Source organism: Ambystoma mexicanum, chromosome 7q (genome assembly GCF_040938575.1).
Source record: "Ambystoma mexicanum isolate Mex_15411 chromosome 7q, UKY_AmexF1_1, whole genome shotgun sequence".
Classification (NCBI taxonomy): domain Eukaryota; kingdom Metazoa; phylum Chordata; class Amphibia; order Caudata; family Ambystomatidae; genus Ambystoma; species Ambystoma mexicanum.
In genome coordinates this window covers 1,170,604,543-1,170,629,453 of record NC_090941.1, presented here as the reverse complement: position 1 = coordinate 1,170,629,453, position 24,911 = coordinate 1,170,604,543, and positions in this window count along the sequence as shown.

Below are 24,911 nucleotides of genomic sequence, written 5' to 3'. Positions count from 1 at the left end.
CCGCCTTCCGGGCAGCTGTAAACAACCCTCATACTTTGCACACACATTAGAAGAGCGCGACAGAGCAATGCTTTTAGGAACTGATTTTAAGGTTAAAGTACTTACAGTTCACAGCACCACTGTTTACCGATCTGTTTGAAGCCGTAGTGTTCTGGTCCACTCTCTTTAAACACGTGCACGATTCCTCCGATCATGACGTCCCCCTCCTTGTAGAAGCCTGGCACTTTTCTGCTGCTCAAGACACAGTTGGGTTCACAGTTAAATTCGTCCAGAAGCAGAAAATGAAAGAGCAGAAGGGGGAGTCCCAGACACGGCCGCCCCATTACGATGAAGCCAGTAAATGCTCCACCTTCAGCGTTCTGTGGGATATTCTGCAGGGTTCCACTGATGCCCTTATTACAGCAGGATGGGGTTCCACAGACACCCTTATTACAGCAGGATGGGGTTCAAAGAAGCCCTTATTACATCAGGATGGGGTTCCACTGATGCCCTTATTACAGCAGGATGGGGTTCCACTGATGCCCTTATTACAGCAAGATGGGGTTCCACGGAAGCCCCTATTACAGCAGGATGGGGTTCCACAGATGCCCTTATTACAGCAGGATGGGGTTCCAAGAAGCCCTTATTACATCAGGTTGGGGTTCCACTGATGCCCTTATTACAGCAGGATGGGGTTGCACAGAAGCCCTTATTACAGCAGGATGGGGTTCCACAGACGCCCTTATTACAGCAGGATGGGGTTCCAAGAAGCCCTTATTACAGCAGGATGGGTTTCCAAGAAGCCCTTATTACATCAGGATGGGGTTCCACTGATGCCCTTATTACAGCAGGATGGGGTTCCAAGAAACCCTTATTACAGCAGGATGGGGTTCCACTGATGCCCTTATTACAGCAGGATGGGGTTCCACAGAAGCCCTTATTACAGCAGGATGGGGTTCCACTGATGCCCTTATTACAGCAGGATGGGGTTCCACAGAAGCCCTTATTATAGCAGGATGGGGTTCCACCGATGCCCTTATTATAGCAGGATGTGGTTCCACAGAAGCCCCTATTACAGCAGGATGGGGTTCCACGGAATCCCTTTTTACAGCAGGATGGGGTTCCACTGACGCCCTTATTACAGCAGGATGGAAGAGTCCACTGATGCCCTTATTACAGCAGGATGGGGTTCCACAGATGCCCTTATTACAGCAGGATGGGGTTTCACAGATGCCCTTATTACAGCACGATGGGGTTCCACAGATGCCCTTATTACAACAGGATTGGGTTCCACAGAAGCCCTTATTACAGCAGGATGGGGTTCCACAGATGCCCTTATTACAGCAGGATGGGGTTCCACAGATGCCCTTATTATAGCAGGATGGGGTTCCACCGATGCCCTTATTATAGCAGGATGTGGTTCCACAGAAGCCCCTATTACAGCAGGATGGGGTTCCACAGATGCCCTCATTACAGAAGGATGGAGTTCCACTGATGCCCTTATTACAGCAGGATGGGGTTCCACTGATGCCCTTATTACAGCAGGAAGGGGTTCCACAGATGCCCTTATTACAGAAGGATGGGGTTCCAATGATGCCCTTATTGCAGCAGGATGGGGTTCCACAGATGCCCTTATTACAGCAGGATGGGGTTCATTCGAATATGCATGCAGCCAGCTCTGGGACACCATGGGTTTCTCTTGACTCTGACAGACACCCTCCAAGCTGCCAACATAAAGATGCACATGTCAACGAGTCATGGATGTACCTGGACATGAATGTGCAAAGCTTGCAGTGCCCACACTCCCTCTCATCCCATCTGTATTCCACCCTGGATCCCCGTCTGAGAGCAGTGAGATCCTGGACAAAGGGGCACAAGACAAGAGAGAGTGGGGACCCCTTTCTGCTGGGCGCCTGGCCAGTGTCTCAGCTGTGCACATCTGCAGATGGGCTTCTTAGTCCCAGCTCAAGGATGGGCACTAGATACACAGGGCAGAGTAGGCACCCCTCTGCTGGCCGCCTGGCCAGTGCCCAAGCTGTGCACATCTGCAGGTGGGCTTCTTAGTCCCAGCTCAAGGGTGGGCACTAGATACACAAGGTAGAGTAGGCACCCCTCCGCTGGGCGCCTGGCCAGTGTCCCAGCTGTGCACATCTTCAGATGGGCTTCTTAGTCCCAGCTCAAGGCTGGGCACTCGATACACAAGGCAGAGTAGGGACCCTTCTGCTGGGAGCCTGGCAAGATTTCCAGCTGTGCACATCTGCAGATGGGCTTCTTAATCCCAGCACAAGGCTGGGCACTAGATAAACAAGGCAGAGTAGGGACCCTCTGCTGGGCACCTGGCCAGTGTACCAGCTGTACAATTCTGCAGATGGGCTTCTTAATCCCAGCTCAAGGCTGGGCACTAGATACACAAGGCAGAATAGGGACCCTCTGCTGGGTGCCTGGCTAGTATACCAGCTGTGCACATCTGCAGATGGGCTTCTTAGTCCCAGCTCAAGGGTGGGCACTAGATACACAAGGCAGAGTAGGGACCCTCTGCTGGGCGTCTGGCCAGTGTCCCAGCTGTGCAATTCTGCAGATGGGCTTCTTAATCCCAGCTCAAGGCTGGGCACTAGATACACAAGGCAGAGTGGGGACCCCTCCGCTGGGCACCTGGCCAGTGTCCCAGCTGTGCACATCTGCAGATGGGCTTCTTAATCCCAGCTCAAGGCTGGGCACTAGATTCACAGGGCAGAGTAGAGACCCCTCTGCTCGGTACATGGCCAGTGTCCCAGCTGTGCTCATCTGCAGATGGGCTTCTCAATCCCAGCTCAAGGCTGGGCACTAGATACACAAGGCAGAGTAGGGATCCCTCTGCTGGGCGCCTGGCCAGTGTACCAGCTGTGCACATCTGCAGATGGTCTTCTTAATCCCAGCTCAAGGCTGGGCACTAGATACACAAGGCAGAGTAGGGACACCCCTCCAGGGCGTCTGGCCAATGTCCCAGCTGTGCACATATGCAGACAGGCTTCTTAATCCCAGCTCAAGGCTGGGCACTAGATAAGCAGAGTAGGGACCCTTTTGCTGGGTGCCTGGCCAGTGTCCCAGCTGTGCACATCTGCAGATGGGCTTCTTAATCCCAGCTCAAGGCTGGGCACTAGATAAACAAGCAGAGTAGGGACCGCTCTGCTGGGCGCCAGACCAGTGTCCCAGCAGTGCACATCTGCAGATAGACTTCTTAATCCCAGCTCAATGCTGGGCACTAGATAAACAAGCAGAGTAGTGACCCCTCTGCTGGGTGCCTGGCCAGTGTCCCAGCTGTGCACATCTGCAGATGGGCTTTTTAGTCCCAGCTCAAGGCTGGGCACTAGATAAACAAGGCAGAGTAGGGACCCCTCTTCTGGGCACCAGGCCAGTGTCCCAGCTGTGCACATCTGCAGATGGGCTTCTTAATCCTAGCTCAAGACTGGGCACTAGATACACAAGGCAAAGTAGGGACCCCCCTGCTGGGTTCCTGGCCAGTGTCCCAGCTGTGCACATCTGCAGATGGGCTTCTTATTCCCAACTCAAGGCTGGGCACTAGATACACAAGGCAGAGTAGGGACCCCTCTGCTGGGCGCCTGGATAGTGTTCCAGCTGAGCACATCTGCAGATGGGCTTCTTAATCACAGCTCAATGCTGGGCACTAGATACACAAGGCAGAGTAGGGACCCCTCTGCTGGGCGCCTGGATAGTGTTCCCGCTGTGCACATCTGCAGATGGGCTTCTTAATCACAGCTCAATGCTGGGCACTAGATACACAAGGCAGAGTAGGGACCCCTCTGCTGGGCGCCTGGCCAGTGTCCCAGCTGTGCACATCTGCAGATGGGCTTCTTATTCCCAGCTCAAGGCTGGGCACTAGATACACAAGCCAGAGTAGGGACACCTCTGCTGGGCGCCAGGCCAGTGTCCCAGCTGTGCACATCTGCAGATGGGCTTCTTAATCCCAGCTCAAGGCTGGGCACTAGATACACAAGGCAGAGTAGGGACCCCTCTGCTGGGCGCCTGGATGGTGTCCCAGCTGTGCACATCTGCAGATGGGCTTCTTAATCCCAGCTCAAGGCTGGGCATAGATACACAAGGCAGAGTAGGGACCCCCCTCCAGGGCGCCTAGTCAGTGTCCCAGCTGTGCACATCTGCAGATAGCCTTATTAATCCCAGCTCAAGGCTGGGCACTAGATACACAAGGCAGAGTAGGGACCCCTCTGCTGGGCGCCTGGATAGTGTCCCAGCTGTGCACATCTGCAGATGGGTTTCTTAATCCCAGCTCAAGGCAGGGTACTAGATATACAAGGCAGAGTAGGGACCCCTCTGCTGGGCGCCTGGACAGTGTCCCAGCTGTGCACATCTGCAGATGGGCTTCTTAATCCCAGCTCAAGGCTGGGCACTAGAAACACATGGCAGAGTAGGGACCGCCCTCCAGGGCGCCTGGCTAGTTTCCCAGCTGTGCACATCTGCAGATGGGCTTGTTAATCCCAGCTCGAGGCTGGGCACTAGATACACAAGGCAGAGCAGAGACCCCTCTGCTGGCTGCCGGGACAGTTTCCCAGCTGTGTACATCTGCAGATTGGCTTCTTAGTCCCAGCTCAAGGTTGGGCACTAGCTGGGCGTCTGGCCAGTGTCCCAGCTGTGCACATCTGCAGATGGGCTTCTTAGTCCCAGCTCAAGGCTGGGCACTAGATACAAAATGCAGAGTAGAGACCCCTCTGCTGGGTGCCTGGCCAGTGTCCCTTCTGGCACATCTGTTTCTTAATCCCAGCACAAGGATGGGCACTAGATACACAAGGCAGAGTAGGGATCCCTCTGCTGGGTGCCTGGCCAGTGTCCCAGCTCTGCACATCTGCAGATGGACTTCTTAATCCCAGCTCAAGGCTGGCCATGATACACAAGGCAGAGTAGGGACCCCTCTGCTGGGCGCCTGGCCAGTGTCCCAGCTGTGCACATCTGCAGATGGGTTTCTTAATCCCAGCACAAGGCTGGGCACTAGATACACAAGACAGAGTAGGGACCCCTCCGCTGGGCCCCTGGCCAGTGTCCCAGCTGTGCACATCTGCAGACAGGATTCTTAATCCCAGCTCAAGGCTGGGCACTAGGTAAGCAGAGTAGGTACCCTTTTGCTGGGTGCCTGGCCAGTGTCCCAGCTGTGCACATCTGCAGATGGGCTTCTTAATCCCAGCTCAAGGCTGGGCACTAGATAAACAATCAGAGTAGGGACCCCTCTGCTGGGTGCCTGGCCAGTGTCCCAGCTGTGCACATCTGCAGATGGGCTTTTTAGTCCCAGCTCAAGGCTGGGCACTAGATAAACAAGGCAGAGTAGGGACCCCTCTGCTGGGCACCTGGCCAGTGTCCCAGCCATGCACATATGAAATGGGTTCTTAGTCCCAGCTCAAGGCTGGGCACTAGATACACAAGGCAGAATAGGGACCCCCCTCCAGGGCGCCTGGCCTGTGTCCCAGCTGTGCACATCTGCAGATGGGCTTCTTAATCCCAGCTTAAGGCTGGGCACTAGATACACAAGGCAGAGTAGGGTCCCCTCTGCTGGGCACCTGGATAGTGTCCCAGCTGTGCACATCTGCAGATGGGCTTCTTAATCCCAGCTCAAGGCTGGGCACTAGATACAAAAGGCAGAGTAGGGACCCCCCCTCCAGGGCGCCTGGCCAGTGTCCCAGCTGTGCATATCTGCAGATCGGCTTCTTAGTCCCAGCTCAAGGCTGGGCACTAGATACAAAAGGCAGAATAGGGACCCCCCTCCAGGGTGCCTGGCTAGTTTCCCAGCTGTGCACATCTGCAGATGGGCTTGTTAATCCCAGCTCGAAGCGGGGCACTAGATAAACAAGGCAGAGTAGGGACCCCTCTGCTGGGTACCTAGCCAGTGTCCCAGATGTGCACATCTGCAGATGGGCTTCTTAATACCAGCTCAAGGCTGGGCACTGGATACACAAGGCAGAGTAGAGACCCCTATTCTGGCAGCCTGAACAGTGTCCCAGCTGTGCACATCTGCAGATGGGCTTCTTAGTCCCAGCTCAAGGTTGGGCACTAGCTGGACACCTGGCCAGGGTCCCAGCTGTGCACATCTGCAGATGGGCTTCTTAGTCCCAGCTCACGGCTGGGCACTAGATATACAAGACAAAGTAGGGACCCCTCCGTTGGGCCCCTGGCCAGTGTCCCAGCTGTGCACATCTGCAGATGGCCTTCTTAGTCCCAGCTCAAGGGTGGGGACTAGATACACAAGGCAGAGCAGAGACCCCTCTGCTGGGCGTTTGGCTAGTATACCAGCTGTGCACATCTGCAGATGGGCTTCTTAGTCCCAGCTCAAGGGTGGGCACTAGATACACAAGGCAGAGTAGGGACCCCCCTCCAGGGTGCCTGGCCAGTGTCCCAGCTGTGCACATCTGCAGATGGGCTTCTTAATCCCAGCTCAAGGCTGGGCACTAGATAAACAAGGCAGAGTAGGGACCCCTCTGCTGGGTGCCTGGCCAGTGTCCCAGCTGTAAACATCTGCAGATGGGCTTCTTATTCCCAGCTCAAGGCTGGGCACTAGATACACAAGCCAGAGTAGGGACCCCTCTGCTGGCACCTGGCCAGTGTCCCAGCTGTGCACATCTGCAGATGGGCTTCTTAATCCCAGCTCAAGGCTGGGCACTAGATACACAAGGCAGAATAGGGACCCCTCTGCTGGGCGCCTGGATGGTGTCCCAGCTGTGCACATCTGCAGATGGGCTTCTTAATCCCAGCTCAAGGCTTGGCATAGATACACAAGGAAGAGTAGGGACCCCTCTGCTGGGCGCCTGGATAGTGTCCCAGCTGTGCACATCTACAGATGGGTTTCTTAATCCCAGCTCAAGGCTGGGTACTAGATATACAAGGCAGAGTAGGGACCCCTCTGCTGGGCGCCTAGACAGTGTCCCAGCTGTGCACATCAGCAGATGGGCTTCTTAATCCCAGCTCAAGGCTGGGCACTAGATACACAAGGCAGAGTAGGGACCCCCCTCCAGGGCGCCTGGCTAGTTTCCCAGCTGTGGACATCTGCAGATGGGTTTGTTAATCCCAGCTCGAGGCTGGGCACTAGATACACAAGGCAGAGCAGAGACCCCTCTGCTGGCCGCCGGGACAGTTTCCCAGCTGTGCACATCTGCAGATGGGCTTCTCAGTCCCAGCTCAAGGTTGGGCACTAGCTGGGCACCTGGCCACTGTCCCAGCTGTGCACATCTGCAGAAGGGCTTCTTAGTCCCAGCTCAAGGCTGGGCACTAGATACAAAATGCAGAGTAGAGCCCCCTCTGCTGGGTGCCTGGCCAGTGTCCCTTCTGTGCACATCTGTTTCTTAATCCCAGCACAAGGCTGGGCACTAGATACAAAAGGCAGAGTAGGGATCCCTCTGCTGGGCGCCTGGCCAGTGTCCCAGCTGTGCACATCTGCAGATGGACTTCTTAATCCCAGCTCAAGGCTGGCCATGATACACAAGGCAGAGTAGGCACCCCTCTGCTGGGCGCCTGGTCAGTGTCCCAGCTGTGCACATCTGCAGATAGACTTCTTAATCCCAGCACAAGGCTGGGCACTAGATACAAAAGGCAGAGTAGGGACCCTTTTGCTGGGCGCCTGGCCAGTGTCCCAGCTGTGCACATCTGCAGATGGGCTTTTTAGTCCCAGCTCAAGGCTGGGCACTAGATAAACAAGGCAGAGTAGGGACCAGTCTTCTGGGCATCTGGCCAGTGTCCCAGCTGTGCACATCTGCAGATGGGCTTCTTAATCCTAGCTCAAGGCTGGGCACTAGATACACAAGGCAAAGTAGGGACCCCCCTGCTGGGTTCCTGGCCAGTATCCCAGCTGTGCACATCTGCAGATGGGCTTCTTATTCCCAACTCAAGGCTGGGCACTAGATACACAATGCAGAGTAGGGACCCCTCTGCTGGGCGCCTGGATAGTGTTCCAGCTGTGCACATCTGCAGATGGGCTTCTTAATCACAGCTCAATGCTGGGCACTAGATACACAAGGCAGAGTAGGGACCCCCCTCCAGGGCACCTGGCCAGTGTCCCAGCTGTGCATATCTGCAGATCGGCTTCTTAGTCCCAGCTCAAGGCTGGGCACTAGATACACAAGGCAGAGTAGGGACCCCTCTGCTGGGCGCCTGGCCAGTGTCCCAGCTGTGCACATCTGCAGATGGGCTTCTTATTCCAAGCTCAAGGCTGGGCACTAGATACACAAGCCAGAGTAGGGACACCTCTTCTGGGCGCCTGGCCAGTGTCCCAGCTGTGCACATCTGCAGATGGGCTTCTTAATCCCAGCTCAAGGCTGGGCACTAGATACACAAGGCAGAGTAGGAACCCCTCTGCTGGGCGCCTGAATGGTGTCCCAGCTGTGCACATCTGCAGATGGGTTTCTTAATCCCAGCTCAAGGCAGGGTACTAGATATACAAGGCAGAGTAGGGACCCCTCTACTGGGCGCCTGGACAGTGTCCCAGCTGTGCACATCTGCAGATGGGTTTCTTAATCCCAGCTCAAGGCAGGGTACTAGATATACAAGGCAGAGTAGGGACCCCTCTGCTGGGCGCCTGGACAGTTTCCCAGCTGTGTACATCTTCAGATTGGCTTCTTAGTCCCAGCTCAAGGTTGGGCAATAGCTGGGCACCTGGCCAGTGTCCCAGCTGTGCACATCTGCAGATGGGCTTCTTAATCACAGCTCAATGCTGGGCACTAGATACACAAGGCAGAGTAGGGACCCCCCTCCAGGGCGCCTGGCCAGTGTCCCAGCTGTGCACATCTGCAGATGGGCTTCTTAATCACAGCTCAAGGCTGGGCACTAGATACACAAGGCAGAGTAGGGATCCCTCTGCTGGGTGCCTGGCCAGTGTCTCAGCTGTGCACATCTGCAGATGGGCTTCTTAATCCCAGCTCAAGGCTGGGCACTAGATACACAAGGCAGAGTAGGGATCCCTCTGCTGGGTGCCTGGCCAGTGTCTCAGCTGTGCACATCTGCAGATGGGCTTCTTAATCCCAGCTCAAGGCTGGGCACTAGATACACAAGGCAGAGTAGGGACCCTTCTGCTGGGCGCCTGGCAAGATTCCCAGCTGTGCACATCTGCAGATGGGCTTCTTAATCCCAGCTCAAGGCTGGGCACTAGATATACAAGACAAAGTAGGGACCCCTCAGTTGGGCCCCTGGCCAGTCTCCCAGCTGTGCACATCTGCAGATGGGCTTCTTAGTCCCAGCTCAAGGCTGGGCATTAGATATACAAGACAAAGTAGGGACCCCTCAGTTGGGCCCCTGGCCAGTGTCCCAGCTGTGCACATCTGCAGATGGGCTTCTTAATCCCAGCTCAGGGGTGGGCACTAGATACACAAGGCAGAGTAGGGATCCCTCTGCTGGGTGCCTGGCCAGTGTCCCAGCTGTGCACATCTGCAGACAGGCTTCTTAATCCCAGCTCAAGGCTGGGCATAGATACACAAGGCAGAGTAGGGATCCCTCTGCTGGGCGCCTGGCCAGTGTCCCATCTCTGCATATCTGCAGATCGGCTTCTTAGTCCCAGCTCAAGGCTGGGCACTAGATACAGAAGGCAGAGTAGGGACCCCTCTGCTGGGCGCCTGGCCAGTGTCCCAGCTGTGCATATCTGCAGATCGGCTTCTTAGTCCGAGCTCAAGGCTGGGCACTAGATACACAAGGCAGAGTAGGGACCCCTCTGCTGGGCGCCTGGCCAGTGTCCCAGCTGTGCACATCTGCAGATGGGCTTCTTAGTCCCAGCTCAAGGCTGGGCACTAGATACACAAGCCAGAGTAGGGACCCCTCTGCTGGGCACCTGGCCAGTGTCCCAGCTGTGCACATCTGCAGATAGCCTTATTAATCCCAGCTCAAGGCTGGGCACTAGATGCACAAGGCAGAGTAGGAACCCCTCTGCTGGGCGCCTGAATGGTGTCCCAGCTGTGCACATCTGCAGATGGGCTTCTTAATCCCAGCTCAAGGCTGGGCATAGATACACAAGGCAGAGTAGGGACCCCCCTGCTGGGCGCCTGGATAGTGTTCCAGCTGTGCACATCTGCAGATGGGCTTCTTAATCACAGCTCAATGCTGGGCACTAGATACACAAGGCAGAGTAGGGACCCCCCTCCAGGGCGCCTGGCCAGTGTCCCAGCTGTGCACATCTGCAGATGGGCTTCTTAATCCCAGCTCAAGGCTGGGCACTAGATACACAAGGCAGAGTAGGGACCCCTCTGGATAGTGTCCCAGCTGTGCATATCTGCAGATCGGCTTCTTAGTCCCAGCTCAAGGCTGGGCACTAGATACACAAGGCAGAGTAGGGACCCCTCTGCTGGGCGCCTGGCCAGTGTCCCAGCTGTGCACATCTGCAGATGGGCTTCTTATTCCAAGCTCAAGGCTGGGCACTAGATACACAAGCCAGAGTAGGGACACCTCTTCTGGGCGCCTGGCCAGTGTCCCAGCTGTGCACATCTGCAGATGGGCTTCTTAATCCCAGCTCAAGGCTGGGCACTAGATACACAAGGCAGAGTAGGAACCCCTCTGCTGGGCGCCTGAATGGTGTCCCAGCTGTGCACATCTGCAGATGGGCTTCTTAATCCCAGCTCAAGGCTGGGCATAGATACACAAGGCAGAGTAGGGACCCCCCTCCAGGGCGCCTAGTCAGTGTCCCAGCTGTGCACATATGCAGATAGCCTTATTAATCCCAGCTCAAGGCTGGGCACTAGATACACAAGGCAGAGTAGGGACCCCTCTACTGGGCGCCTGGACAGTGTCCCAGCTGTGCACATCTGCAGATGGGTTTCTTAATCCCAGCTCAAGGCAGGGTACTAGATATACAAGGCAGAGTAGGGACCCCTCTGCTGGGCGCCTGGACAGTTTCCCAGCTGTGTACATCTTCAGATTGGCTTCTTAGTCCCAGCTCAAGGTTGGGCAATAGCTGGGCACCTGGCCAGTGTCCCAGCTGTGCACATCTGCAGATGGGCTTCTTAATCACAGCTCAATGCTGGGCACTAGATACACAAGGCAGAGTAGGGACCCCCCTCCAGGGCGCCTGGCCAGTGTCCCAGCTGTGCACATCTGCAGATGGGCTTCTTAATCACAGCTCAAGGCTGGGCACTAGATACACAAGGCAGAGTAGGGATCCCTCTGCTGGGTGCCTGGCCAGTGTCTCAGCTGTGCACATCTGCAGATGGGCTTCTTAATCCCAGCTCAAGGCTGGGCACTAGATACACAAGGCAGAGTAGGGATCCCTCTGCTGGGTGCCTGGCCAGTGTCTCAGCTGTGCACATCTGCAGATGGGCTTCTTAATCCCAGCTCAAGGCTGGGCACTAGATACACAAGGCAGAGTAGGGACCCTTCTGCTGGGCGCCTGGCAAGATTCCCAGCTGTGCACATCTGCAGATGGGCTTCTTAATCCCAGCTCAAGGCTGGGCACTAGATATACAAGACAAAGTAGGGACCCCTCAGTTGGGCCCCTGGCCAGTCTCCCAGCTGTGCACATCTGCAGATGGGCTTCTTAGTCCCAGCTCAAGGCTGGGCACTAGATATACAAGACAAAGTAGGGACCCCTCAGTTGGGCCCCTGGCCAGTGTCCCAGCTGTGCACATCTGCAGATGGGCTTCTTAATCCCAGCTCAGGGGTGGGCACTAGATACACAAGGCAGAGTAGGGATCCCTCTGCTGGGTGCCTGGCCAGTGTCCCAGCTGTGCACATCTGCAGACAGGCTTCTTAATCCCAGCTCAAGGCTGGGCATAGATACACAAGGCAGAGTAGGGATCCCTCTGCTGGGCGCCTGGCCAGTGTCCCATCTCTGCATATCTGCAGATCGGCTTCTTAGTCCCAGCTCAAGGCTGGGCACTAGATACACAAGGCAGAGTAGGGACCCCTCTGCTGGGCGCCTGGCCAGTGTCCCAGCTGTGCATATCTGCAGATCGGCTTCTTAGTCCGAGCTCAAGGCTGGGCACTAGATACACAAGGCAGAGTAGGGACCCCTCTGCTGGGCGCCTGGCCAGTGTCCCAGCTGTGCACATCTGCAGATGGGCTTCTTAGTCCCAGCTCAAGGCTGGGCACTAGATACACAAGCCAGAGTAGGGACCCCTCTGCTGGGCACCTGGCCAGTGTCCCAGCTGTGCACATCTGCAGATAGCCTTATTAATCCCAGCTCAAGGCTGGGCACTAGATGCACAAGGCAGAGTAGGAACCCCTCTGCTGGGCGCCTGAATGGTGTCCCAGCTGTGCACATCTGCAGATGGGCTTCTTAATCCCAGCTCAAGGCTGGGCATAGATACACAAGGCAGAGTAGGGACCCCCCTGCTGGGCGCCTGGATAGTGTTCCAGCTGTGCACATCTGCAGATGGGCTTCTTAATCACAGCTCAATGCTGGGCACTAGATACACAAGGCAGAGTAGGGACCCCCCTCCAGGGCGCCTGGCCAGTGTCCCAGCTGTGCACATCTGCAGATGGGCTTCTTAATCCCAGCTCAAGGCTGGGCACTAGATACACAAGGCAGAGTAGGGACCCCTCTGGATAGTGTCCCAGCTGTGCATATCTGCAGATCGGCTTCTTAGTCCCAGCTCAAGGCTGGGCACTAGATACACAAGGCAGAGTAGGGACCCCTCTGCTGGGCGCCTGGCCAGTGTCCCAGCTGTGCACATCTGCAGATGGGCTTCTTATTCCAAGCTCAAGGCTGGGCACTAGATACACAAGCCAGAGTAGGGACACCTCTTCTGGGCGCCTGGCCAGTGTCCCAGCTGTGCACATCTGCAGATGGGCTTCTTAATCCCAGCTCAAGGCTGGGCACTAGATACACAAGGCAGAGTAGGAACCCCTCTGCTGGGCGCCTGAATGGTGTCCCAGCTGTGCACATCTGCAGATGGGCTTCTTAATCCCAGCTCAAGGCTGGGCATAGATACACAAGGCAGAGTAGGGACCCCCCTCCAGGGCGCCTAGTCAGTGTCCCAGCTGTGCACATCTGCAGATAGCCTTATTAATCCCAGCTCAAGGCTGGGCACTAGATACACAAGGCAGAGTAGGGATCCCTCTACTGGGCGCCTGGACAGTGTCCCAGCTGTGCACATCTGCAGATGGGTTTCTTAATCCCAGCTCAAGGCAGGGTACTAGATATACAAGGCAGAGTAGGGACCCCTCTGCTGGGCGCCTGGACAGTGTCCCAGCTGTGCACATCTGCAGATGGGCTTCTTAATCCCAGCTCAAGGCTGGGCACTAGATACACAAGGCAGAGTAGGGACCGCCCTCCAGGGCGCCTGGCTAGTTTCCCAGCTGTGCACATCTGCAGATGGGCTTGTTAATCCCAGCTCGAGGCTGGGCACTAGATACACAAGGCAGAGCAGAGACCCCGCTGCTGGCTGCCGGGACAGTTTCCCAGCTGTGTACATCTTCAGATTGGCTTCTTAGTCCCAGCTCAAGGTTGGGCACTAGCTGGGCACCTGGCCAGTGTCCCAGCTGTGCACATCTGCAGATGGGCTTCTTAGTCCCAGCTCAAGGCTGGGCACTAGATACACAAGGCAGAGTAGGGACCCCCCTGCTGGGCGCCTGGATAGTGTTCCAGCTGTGCACATCTGCAGATGGGCTTCTTAATCACAGCTCAATGCTGGGCACTAGATACACAAGGCAGAGTAGGGACCCCCCTCCAGGGCGCCTGGCCAGTGTCCCAGCTGTGCACATCTGCAGATGGGCTTCTTAATCCCAGCTCAAGGCTGGGCACTAGATACACAAGGCAGAGTAGGGACCCCTCTGGATAGTGTCCCAGCTGTGCATATCTGCAGATCGGCTTCTTAGTCCCAGCTCAAGGCTGGGCACTAGATACACAAGGCAGAGTAGGGACCCCTCTGCTGGGCGCCTGGCCAGTGTCCCAGCTGTGCACATCTGCAGATGGGCTTCTTATTCCAAGCTCAAGGCTGGGCACTAGATACACAAGCCAGAGTAGGGACACCTCTTCTGGGCGCCTGGCCAGTGTCCCAGCTGTGCACATCTGCAGATGGGCTTCTTAATCCCAGCTCAAGGCTGGGCACTAGATACACAAGGCAGAGTAGGAACCCCTCTGCTGGGCGCCTGAATGGTGTCCCAGCTGTGCACATCTGCAGATGGGCTTCTTAATCCCAGCTCAAGGCTGGGCATAGATACACAAGGCAGAGTAGGGACCCCCCTCCAGGGCGCCTAGTCAGTGTCCCAGCTGTGCACATCTGCAGATAGCCTTATTAATCCCAGCTCAAGGCTGGGCACTAGATACACAAGGCAGAGTAGGGATCCCTCTACTGGGCGCCTGGACAGTGTCCCAGCTGTGCACATCTGCAGATGGGTTTCTTAATCCCAGCTCAAGGCAGGGTACTAGATATACAAGGCAGAGTAGGGACCCCTCTGCTGGGCGCCTGGACAGTGTCCCAGCTGTGCACATCTGCAGATGGGCTTCTTAATCCCAGCTCAAGGCTGGGCACTAGATACACAAGGCAGAGTAGGGACCGCCCTCCAGGGCGCCTGGCTAGTTTCCCAGCTGTGCACATCTGCAGATGGGCTTGTTAATCCCAGCTCGAGGCTGGGCACTAGATACACAAGGCAGAGCAGAGACCCCGCTGCTGGCTGCCGGGACAGTTTCCCAGCTGTGTACATCTTCAGATTGGCTTCTTAGTCCCAGCTCAAGGTTGGGCACTAGCTGGGCACCTGGCCAGTGTCCCAGCTGTGCACATCTGCAGATGGGCTTCTTAGTCCCAGCTCAAGGCTGGGCACTAGATACAAAATGCAGAGTAGAGACCCCTCTGCTGGGTGCCTGGCCAGTGTCCCTTCTGTGCACATCTGTTTCTTAATCCCAGCACAAGGCTGGTTACTAGATACACAAGGTAGGGATCCCTCTGCTGGGTGTCTGGCCAGTGTCTCAGATGTGCACATCTGCAGATGGATTTCTTAATCCCATTTTAAGGCTGGCCATGATACACAAGGCAGAGTAGGGACCCCTCTGCTGGGCGCCTGGCCAGTGTCCCAGCTCTGCACATCTGCAGATGGGTTTCTTAATCCCAGCACAAGGCTGGGCACTAGATACACAAGACAGAGTAGGGACCCCTCCGCTGGGCACCTGGCCAGTGTCCCAGCTGTGCACATCTGCAGACAGGATTCTTAATCCCAGCTCAAGGCTGGGCACTAGGTAAGCAGAGTAGGGACCCTGTTGCTAGGTGCCTGGCCAGTGTCCCAGCTGTGCACATCTGCAGATGGGCTTCTTAATCCCAGCTCAAGGCTGGGCACTAGATAAACAAGCAGAGTAGGGACCGCTCTGCTGGGCGCCAGACCAGTGTCCCAGCTGTGCACATCTGCAGATAGGCTTCTTAATCCCAGCTAAATGCTGGGCACTAGATAAACAAGCAGAGTAGGGGCCCCTCTGCTGGGTGCCTGGCCAGTGTCCCAGCTGTGCACATCTGCAGATGGGCTTTTTAGTCCCAGCTCAAGGCTGGGCACTAGATAAACAAGGCAGAGTAGGGACCCCTCTGCTGGGCACCTGGCCAGTGTCCCAGCTATGCACATATGCATATGGGCTTCTTATTCCCAGCTCGAGGCTGGGCACTAGATACAAAATGCAGAGTAGGGGCACCTCTGCTGGGCGCCTGGATTGTGTTCCAGCAGTGCACATCTGCAGATGGGCTTCTTAATCACAGCTCAATGCTGGGCACTAGATACACAAGGCAGAGAAGGGACCCCCCTCCAGGGCGCCTGGCCAGTGTCTCAGCTGTGCACATCTGCAGATGGGCTTCTTAATCCCAGCTCAAGGCTGGGCACTAGATACACAAGGCAGAGTAGGGACCCCTCTGCTGGGCACCTGGATAGTGTCCCAGCTGTGCACATCTGCAGATGGGCTTCTTAATCCCAGCTCAAGGCTGGGCACTAGATACACAAGGCAGAGTAGGGACCCCCCTCCAGGGCGCCTGGCCAGTGTACCAGCTGTGCATATCTGCAGATCGGCTTCTTAGTCCCAGCTCAAGGCTGGGCACTAGATACAAAATGCAGAGTAGGGACCCGCCTCCAGGGTGCCTGGATAGTTTCCCAGCTGTGCACATCTGCAGATGGGCTTGTTAATCCCAGCTCGAAGCTGGGCACTAGATAAACAAGGCAGAGTAGGGACCCCTCTGCTGGGTACCTAGCCAGTGTCCCAGATGTGCACATCTGCAGATGGGCTTCTTAATACCAGCTCAAGGCTGGGCACTGGATACACAAGGCAGAGTAGAGACCCCTATGCTGGCAGCCTGAACAGTGTCCCAGCTGTGCACATCTGCAGATGGGCTTCTTAGTCCCAGCTCAAGGTTGGGCACTAGCTGCACACCTGGCCAGGGTCCTAGCTGTGCACATCTGCAGATGGGCTTCTTAGTCCCAGCTCAAGGCTGGGCACTAGATATACAAGACAAAGTAGGGACCCCTCAGTTGGGCCCCTGGCCAGTGTCCCAGCTGTGCACATCTGCAGATGGGCTTCTTAGTCCCAGTTCAAGGGTGGGCACTAGATACACAAGGCAGAGCAGAGACCCCTCTTCTGGGCGCCTAGCTAGTATACCAGCTGTGCACATCTGCAGATGGGCTTCTTAGTCCCAGCTCAAGGGCGGGCACTAGATACACAAGGCAGAGTAGGGACCCCCCTCCAGGGTGCCTGGCCAGTGTCCCAGCTGTGCACATCTGCAGATGGGCTTCTTAATCCCAGCTCAAGGCTGGGCACTAGATAAACAAGGCAGAGTAGGGACCCCTCTGCTGGGTGCCTGGCAAGTGTCCCAGCTGTGCACATCTGCAGATGGGCTTCTTATTCCCAGCTCAAGGCTGGGCACTAGATACACAAGCCAGAGTAGGGACCCCTCTCCTGGGCGCCTGGCCAGTGTCCCAGCTGTGCACATCTGCAGATGGGTTTCTTGATCCCAGCTCAAGGCTGGGTACTAGATATACAAGGCAGAGTAGGGACCCTTTCTGCTGGGTGCCTAGACAGTGTCCCAGCTGTGCACATCTGCAGATAGGCTTCTTAATCCCAGCTCAAGGCTGGGCACTAGATACACAAGGCAGAGTAGGGAACCCCCTCCAGGGCGCCTGGCTAGTTTCCCAGCTGTGCACATCTGCAGATGGGTTTGTTAATCCCAGCTCGAGGCTGGGCACTTGATACACAAGGCAGAGCAGAGACCCCTCTGCCTGCTGCCGGGACAGTTTCCCAGCTGTGCAGATCTGCAGATGGGCTTCTCAGTCCCAGCTCAAGGTTGGGCACTAGCTGGGCACCTGGCCACTGTCCCAGCTGTGCACATCTGCAGATGGGCTTCTTAGTCCCAGCTGAAGGCTGGGCACTAGATACAAAATGCAGAGTAGAGACCCCTCTCCTGGGTGCCTGGCCAGTGTCCCTTCTGTGCACATCTGTTTCTTAATCCCAGCACAAGGCTGGGCACTAGATACACAAGGCAGAGTATGGATCCCTCTGCTGGGCGCCTGGCCAGTGTCCCAGCTGTGCACATCTGCAGATGGGCTTCTTAGTCCCAGCTCAAGGATGGGCACTAGATACACAAGGCAGAGTAGGGACCCCTCTGCTGGGCGCCTGGCCAGTGTCCCAGCTCTGCACATCTGCAGATGGATTTCTTCATCCCAGCACAAGGCTGGGCACTAGATACACAAGACAGAGTAGGGACCCCTCCGCTGGGCCCCTGGCCAGTGTCCCAGCTGTGCACATCTGCAGATGGGCTTCTTAGTCCCAGCTCAAGGATGGGCACTAGATACACAAGGCAGAGTAGGTATCCCTCTGCTGGGTGCCTGGCCAGTGTCCCAGCTGTGCACATCTGCAGATGGGCTTCTTAGTCCCAGCTCAAGGCTGGGCACTAGATACACAAGGTAGAGTAGGCACCCCTCTGCTAGGCGCCTGGTCAGTGTCCCAGCTGTGCACATCTGCAGATGGGCTTCTTAATCCCAGCTCAAGGCTGGGCACTAGATAAACAAGGCAGAGTAGGGACCCCTCTCCTGCGCGCCTGGCTAGTTTCCCAGATGTGCACATCTTCAGATGGGCTTCTTAGTCCCAGCTCAAGGGTGGGCACTAGATACACAAGGCAGAGTAGGGACCTCTCCGCTGGGCGCCTGGATAGTGTCCCTGCTGTGCACATCTGCAGATGGGCTTCTTAATCCCAGCTCAAGGCTGGGCACTAGATAAACAAGGCAGAGTAGGGACCCCTCTCCTGGGCGCCTGGCTAGTTTCCCAGATGTGCACATCTTCAGATGGGCTTCTTAGTCCCAGCTCAAGGGTGGGCACTAGATACACAAGGCAAAGTAGGGACCACCCTGCTGGGTTCCTGGCCAGTGTCCCAGCTGTGCACATCTGCAGATGGGCTTCTTATTCCCAACTCAAGGCTGGGCACTAGATACACAATGCAGAGTAGGGACCCCTCTGCTGGGCGCCTGGATAGTGTTCCAGCTGTGCACATCTGCAGATGGGCTTCTTAATCACAGCTCAATGCTGGGCACTAGATACACAAGGCAGAGTAGGGACCCCCCTCCAGGGCGCCTGGCCAGTGTCCCAGCTGTGCACATCTGCAGATGGGCTTCTTAATCCCAGCTCAAGGCTGGGCACTAGATACACAAGGCAGAGTAGGGACCCCTCTGGATAGTGTCCCAGCTGTGCACATCTGCAGATGGGCTTCTTATTCCAAGCTCAAGGCTGGGCACTAGATACACAAGCCAGAGTAGGGACACCTCTTCTGGGCGCCTGGATAGTGTCCCAGCTGTGCACATCTGCAGATGGGCTTCTTAATCCCAGCTCAAGGCTGGGCACTAGATACACAAGCCAGAGTATGGACCCCTCTGCTGGGTGCCTGGCCAGTGTCCCAGCTGTGCACATCTGCAGATGGGCTTCTTAATCCCAGCTCAAGGCTGGGCACTAGATACACAAGGCAGAGTAGGAACCCCTCTGCTGGGCGCCTGAATGGTGTCCCAGCTGTGCACATCTGCAGATGGGCTTCTTAATCCCAGCTCAAGGCTGGGCATAGATACACAAGGCAGAGTAGGGACCCCCCTCCAGGGCGCATAGTCAGTGTCCCAGCTGTGCACATCTGCAGATAGCCTTATTAATCCCAGCTCAAGGCTGGGCACTAGATACACAAGGCAGAGTAGGGACCCCTCTACTGGGCGCCTGGACAGTGTCCCAGCTGTGCACATCTGCAGATGGGTTTCTTAATCCCAGCTCAAGGCAGGGTACTAGATATACAAGGCAGAGTAGGGACCCCTCTGCTGGGCGCCTGGACAGTGTCCCAGCTGTGCACATCTGCAGATGGGCTTCTTAATCCCAGCTCAAGGCTGGGCACTAGATACACAAGGCAGAGTAGGGACCGCCCTCCAGGGCGCCTGGCTAGTTTCCCAGCTGTGCACATCTGCAGATGGGCTTGTTAATCCCAGCTTGAGGCTGGGCACTAGATACACAAGGCAGAGCAGAGACCCCGCTGCTGGCTGCCGGGACAGTTTCCCAGCTGTGTACATCTTCAGATTGGCTTCTTAGTCCCAGCTCAAGGTTGGGCACTAGCTGGGCACCTGGCCAGTGTCCCAGCTGTGCACATCTGCAGATGGGCTTCTTAATCACAGCTCAATGCTGGGCACTAGATACACAAGGCAGAGTAGGGACCCCCCTCCAGGGCGCCTGGCCAGTGTCCCAGCTGTGCACATCTGCAGATGGGCTTCTTAATCACAGCTCAAGGCTGGGCACTAGATACACAAGGCAGAGTAGGGACCCCTCTGGATAGTGTCCCAGCTGTGCATATCTGCAGATCGGCTTCTTAGTCCCAGCTCAAGGCTGGGCACTAGATACACAAGGCAGAGTAGGGACCCCTCTGCTGGGCGCCTGGCCAGTGTCCCAGCTGTGCACATCTGCAGATGGGCTTCTTATTCCAAGCTCAAGGCTGGGCACTAGATACACAAGCCAGAGTAGGGACACCTCTTCTGGGCGCCTGGCCAGTGTCCCAGCTGTGCACATCTGCAGATGGGCTTCTTAATCCCAGCTCAAGGCTGGGCACTAGATACACAAGGCAGAGTAGGGACCCCTCTGCTAGGCGCCTGGTCAGTGTCCCAGCTGTGCACATCTGCAGATGGGCTTCTTAATCCCAGCTCAAGGCTGGGCACTAGATAAACAAGGCAGAGTAGGGACCCCTCTCCTGCGCGCCTGGCTAGTTTCCCAGATGTGCACATCTTCAGATGGGCTTCTTAGTCCCAGCTCAAGGGTGGGCACTAGATACACAAGGCAGAGTAGGGACCTCTCCGCTGGGCGCCTGGATAGTGTCCCTGCTGTGCACATCTGCAGATGGGCTTCTTAATCCCAGCTCAAGGCTGGGCACTAGATAAACAAGGCAGAGTAGGGACCCCTCTCCTGGGCGCCTGGCTAGTTTCCCAGATGTGCACATCTTCAGATGGGCTTCTTAGTCCCAGCTCAAGGGTGGGCACTAGATACACAAGGCAAAGTAGGGACCACCCTGCTGGGTTCCTGGCCAGTGTCCCAGCTGTGCACATCTGCAGATGGGCTTCTTATTCCCAACTCAAGGCTGGGCACTAGATACACAATGCAGAGTAGGGACCCCTCTGCTGGGCGCCTGGATAGTGTTCCAGCTGTGCACATCTGCAGATGGGCTTCTTAATCACAGCTCAATGCTGGGCACTAGATACACAAGGCAGAGTAGGGACCCCCCTCCAGGGCGCCTGGCCAGTGTCCCAGCTGTGCACATCTGCAGATGGGCTTCTTAATCCCAGCTCAAGGCTGGGCACTAGATACACAAGGCAGAGTAGGGACCCCTCTGGATAGTGTCCCAGCTGTGCACATCTGCAGATGGGCTTCTTATTCCAAGCTCAAGGCTGGGCACTAGATACACAAGCCAGAGTAGGGACACCTCTTCTGGGCGCCTGGATAGTGTCCCAGCTGTGCACATCTGCAGATGGGCTTCTTAATCCCAGCTCAAGGCTGGGCACTAGATACACAAGCCAGAGTATGGACCCCTCTGCTGGGTGCCTGGCCAGTGTCCCAGCTGTGCACATCTGCAGATGGGCTTCTTAATCCCAGCTCAAGGCTGGGCACTAGATACACAAGGCAGAGTAGGAACCCCTCTGCTGGGCGCCTGAATGGTGTCCCAGCTGTGCACATCTGCAGATGGGCTTCTTAATCCCAGCTCAAGGCTGGGCATAGATACACAAGGCAGAATAGGGACCCCCCTCCAGGGCGCATAGTCAGTGTCCCAGCTGTGCACATCTGCAGATAGCCTTATTAATCCCAGCTCAAGGCTGGGCACTAGATACACAAGGCAGAGTAGGGACCCCTCTACTGGGCGCCTGGACAGTGTCCCAGCTGTGCACATCTGCAGATGGGTTTCTTAATCCCAGCTCAAGGCAGGGTACTAGATATACAAGGCAGAGTAGGGACCCCTCTGCTGGGCGCCTGGACAGTGTCCCAGCTGTGCACATCTGCAGATGGGCTTCTTAATCCCAGCTCAAGGCTGGGCACTAGATACACAAGGCAGAGTAGGGACCGCCCTCCAGGGCGCCTGGCTAGTTTCCCAGCTGTGCACATCTGCAGATGGGCTTGTTAATCCCAGCTTGAGGCTGGGCACTAGATACACAAGGCAGAGCAGAGACCCCGCTGCTGGCTGCCGGGACAGTTTCCCAGCTGTGTACATCTTCAGATTGGCTTCTTAGTCCCAGCTCAAGGTTGGGCACTAGCTGGGCACCTGGCCAGTGTCCCAGCTGTGCACATCTGCAGATGGGCTTCTTAATCACAGCTCAATGCTGGGCACTAGATACACAAAGCAGAGTAGGGACCCCCCTCCAGGGCGCCTGGCCAGTGTCCCAGCTGTGCACATCTGCAGATGGGCTTCTTAATCACAGCTCAAGGCTGGGCACTAGATACACAAGGCAGAGTAGGGACCCCTCTGGATAGTGTCCCAGCTGTGCATATCTGCAGATCGGCTTCTTAGTCCCAGCTCAAGGCTGGGCACTAGATACACAAGGCAGAGTAGGGACCCCTCTGCTGCTCGCCTGGCCAGTGTCCCAGCTGTGCACATCTGCAGATGGGCTTCTTATTCCAAGCTCAAGGCTGGGCACTAGATACACAAGCCAGAGTAGGGACACCTCTTCTGGGCGCCTGGCCAGTGTCCCAGCTGTGCACATCTGCAGATGGGCTTCTTAATCCCAGCTCAAGGCTGGGCACTAGATACACAAGGCAGAGTAGGGACCCCTCTGCTGGGCGCCTGGCCAGTGTCCCAGCTGTGCACATCTGCAGATGGGCTTCTTAATCCCAGCTCAAGGCTGGGCACTAGATACACAAGACAGAGTAGGGACCCCTCCGCTGGGCACCTGGCCAGTGTCCCAGCTGTGCACATCTGCAGACAGGATTCTTAATCCCAGCTCAAGGCTGGGCACTAGGTAAGCAGAGTAGGGACCCTGTTGCTAGGTGCCTGGCCAGTGTCCCAGCTGTGCACATCTGCAGATGGGCTTCTTAATCCCAGCTCAAGGCTGGGCACTAGATAAACAAGCAGAGTAGGGACCGCTCTGCTGGGCGCCAGACCAGTGTCCCAGCTGTGCACATCTGCAGATAGGCTTCTTAATCCCAGCTAAATGCTGGGCACTAGATAAACAAGCAGAGTAGGGGCCCCTCTGCTGGGTGCCTGGCCAGTGTCCCAGCTGTGCACATCTGCAGATGGGCTTTTTAGTCCCAGCTCAAGGCTGGGCACTAGATACACAAGGCAGAGTAGGGACCCCTCTGCTGGGCACCTGGCCAGTGTCCCAGCTATGCACATATGCATATGGGCTTCTTATTCCCAGCTCGAGGCTGGGCACTAGATACAAAATGCAGAGTAGGGGCACCTCTGCTGGGCGCCTGGATTGTGTTCCAGCTGTGCACATCTGCAGATGGGCTTCTTAATCACAGCTCAATGCTGGGCACTAGATACACAAGGCAGAGAAGGGACCCCCCTCCAGGGCGCCTGGCCAGTGTCCCAGCTGTGCACATCTGCAGATGGGCTTCTTAATCCCAGCTCAAGGATGGGCACTAGATACACAAGGCAGAGTAGGGACCCCTCTGCTGGGCACCTGGATAGTGTCCCAGCTGTGCACATCTGCAGATGGGCTTCTTAATCCCAGCTCAAGGCTGGGCACTAGATACACAAGACAGAGTAGGGACCCCTCCGCTGGGCACCTGGCCAGTGTCCCAGCTGTGCACATCTGCAGACAGGATTCTTAATCCCAGCTCAAGGCTGGGCACTAGGTAAGCAGAGTAGGGACCCTGTTGCTAGGTGCCTGGCCAGTGTCCCAGCTGTGCACATCTGCAGATGGGCTTCTTAATCCCAGCTCAAGGCTGGGCACTAGATAAACAAGCAGAGTAGGGGCCCCTCTGCTGGGTGCCTGGCCAGTGTCCCAGCTGTGCACATCTGCAGATGGGCTTTTTAGTCCCAGCTAAATGCTGGGCACTAGATAAACAAGCAGAGTAGGGGCCCCTCTGCTGGGTGCCTGGCCAGTGTCCCAGCTGTGCACATCTGCAGATGGGCTTTTTAGTCCCAGCTCAAGGCTGGGCACTAGATACACAAGGCAGAGTAGGGACCCCTCTGCTGGGCACCTGGCCAGTGTCCCAGCTATGCACATATGCATATGGGCTTCTTATTCCCAGCTCGAGGCTGGGCACTAGATACAAAATGCAGAGTAGGGGCACCTCTGCTGGGCGCCTGGATTGTGTTCCAGCTGTGCACATCTGCAGATGGGCTTCTTAATCACAGCTCAATGCTGGGCACTAGATACACAAGGCAGAGAAGGGACCCCCCTCCAGGGCGCCTGGCCAGTGTCCCAGCTGTGCACATCTGCAGATGGGCTTCTTAATCCCAGCTCAAGGATGGGCACTAGATACACAAGGCAGAGTAGGGACCCCTCTGCTGGGCACCTGGATAGTGTCCCAGCTGTGCACATCTGCAGATGGGCTTCTTAATCCCAGCTCAAGGCTGGGCACTAGATACACAAGGCAGAGTAGGGACCCCCCTCCAGGGCGCCTGGCCAGTGTCCCAGCTGTGCATATCTGCAGATCGGCTTCTTAGTCCCAGCTCAAGGCTGGGCACTAGATACAAAATGCAGAGTAGGGACCCCCCTCCAGGGTGCCTGGATAGTTTCCCAGCTGTGCACATCTGCAGATGGGCTTGTTAATCCCAGCTCGAAGCTGGGCACTAGATAAACAAGGCAGAGTAGGGACCCCTCTGCTGGGTACCTAGCCAGTGTCCCAGATGTGCACATCTGCAGATGGGCTTCTTAATACCAGCTCAAGGCTGGGCACTGGATACACAAGGCAGAGTAGAGACCCCTATGCTGGCAGCCTGAACAGTGTCCCAGCTGTGCACATCTGCAGATGGGCTTCTTAGTCCCAGCTCAAAGTTGGGCACTAGCTGCACACCTGGCCAGGGTCCCAGCTGTGCACATCTGCAGATGGGCTTCTTAGTCCCAGCTCAAGGCTGGGCACTAGATATACAAGACAAAGTAGGGACCCCTCAGTTGGGCCCCTGGCCAGTGTCCCAGCTGTGCACATCTGCAGATGGGCTTCTTAGTCCCAGCTCAAGGGTGGGCACTAGATACACAAGGCAGAGCAGAGACCCCTCTTCTGGGCGCCTAGCTAGTATACCAGCTGTGCACATCTGCAGATGGGCTTCTTAGTCCCAGCTCAAGGGCGGGCACTAGATACACAAGGCAGAGTAGGGACCCCCCTCCAGGGTGCCTGGCCAGTGTCCCAGCTGTGCACATCTGCAGATGGGCTTCTTAATCCCAGCTCAAGGCTGGGCACTAGATAAACAAGGCAGAGTAGGGACCCCTCTGCTGGGTGCCTGGCAAGTGTCCCAGCTGTGCACATCTGCAGATAGCCTTATTAATCCCAGCTCAAGGCTGGGCACTAGATACACAAGGCAGAGTAGGGACCCCTCTGCTGGGCGCCTGGC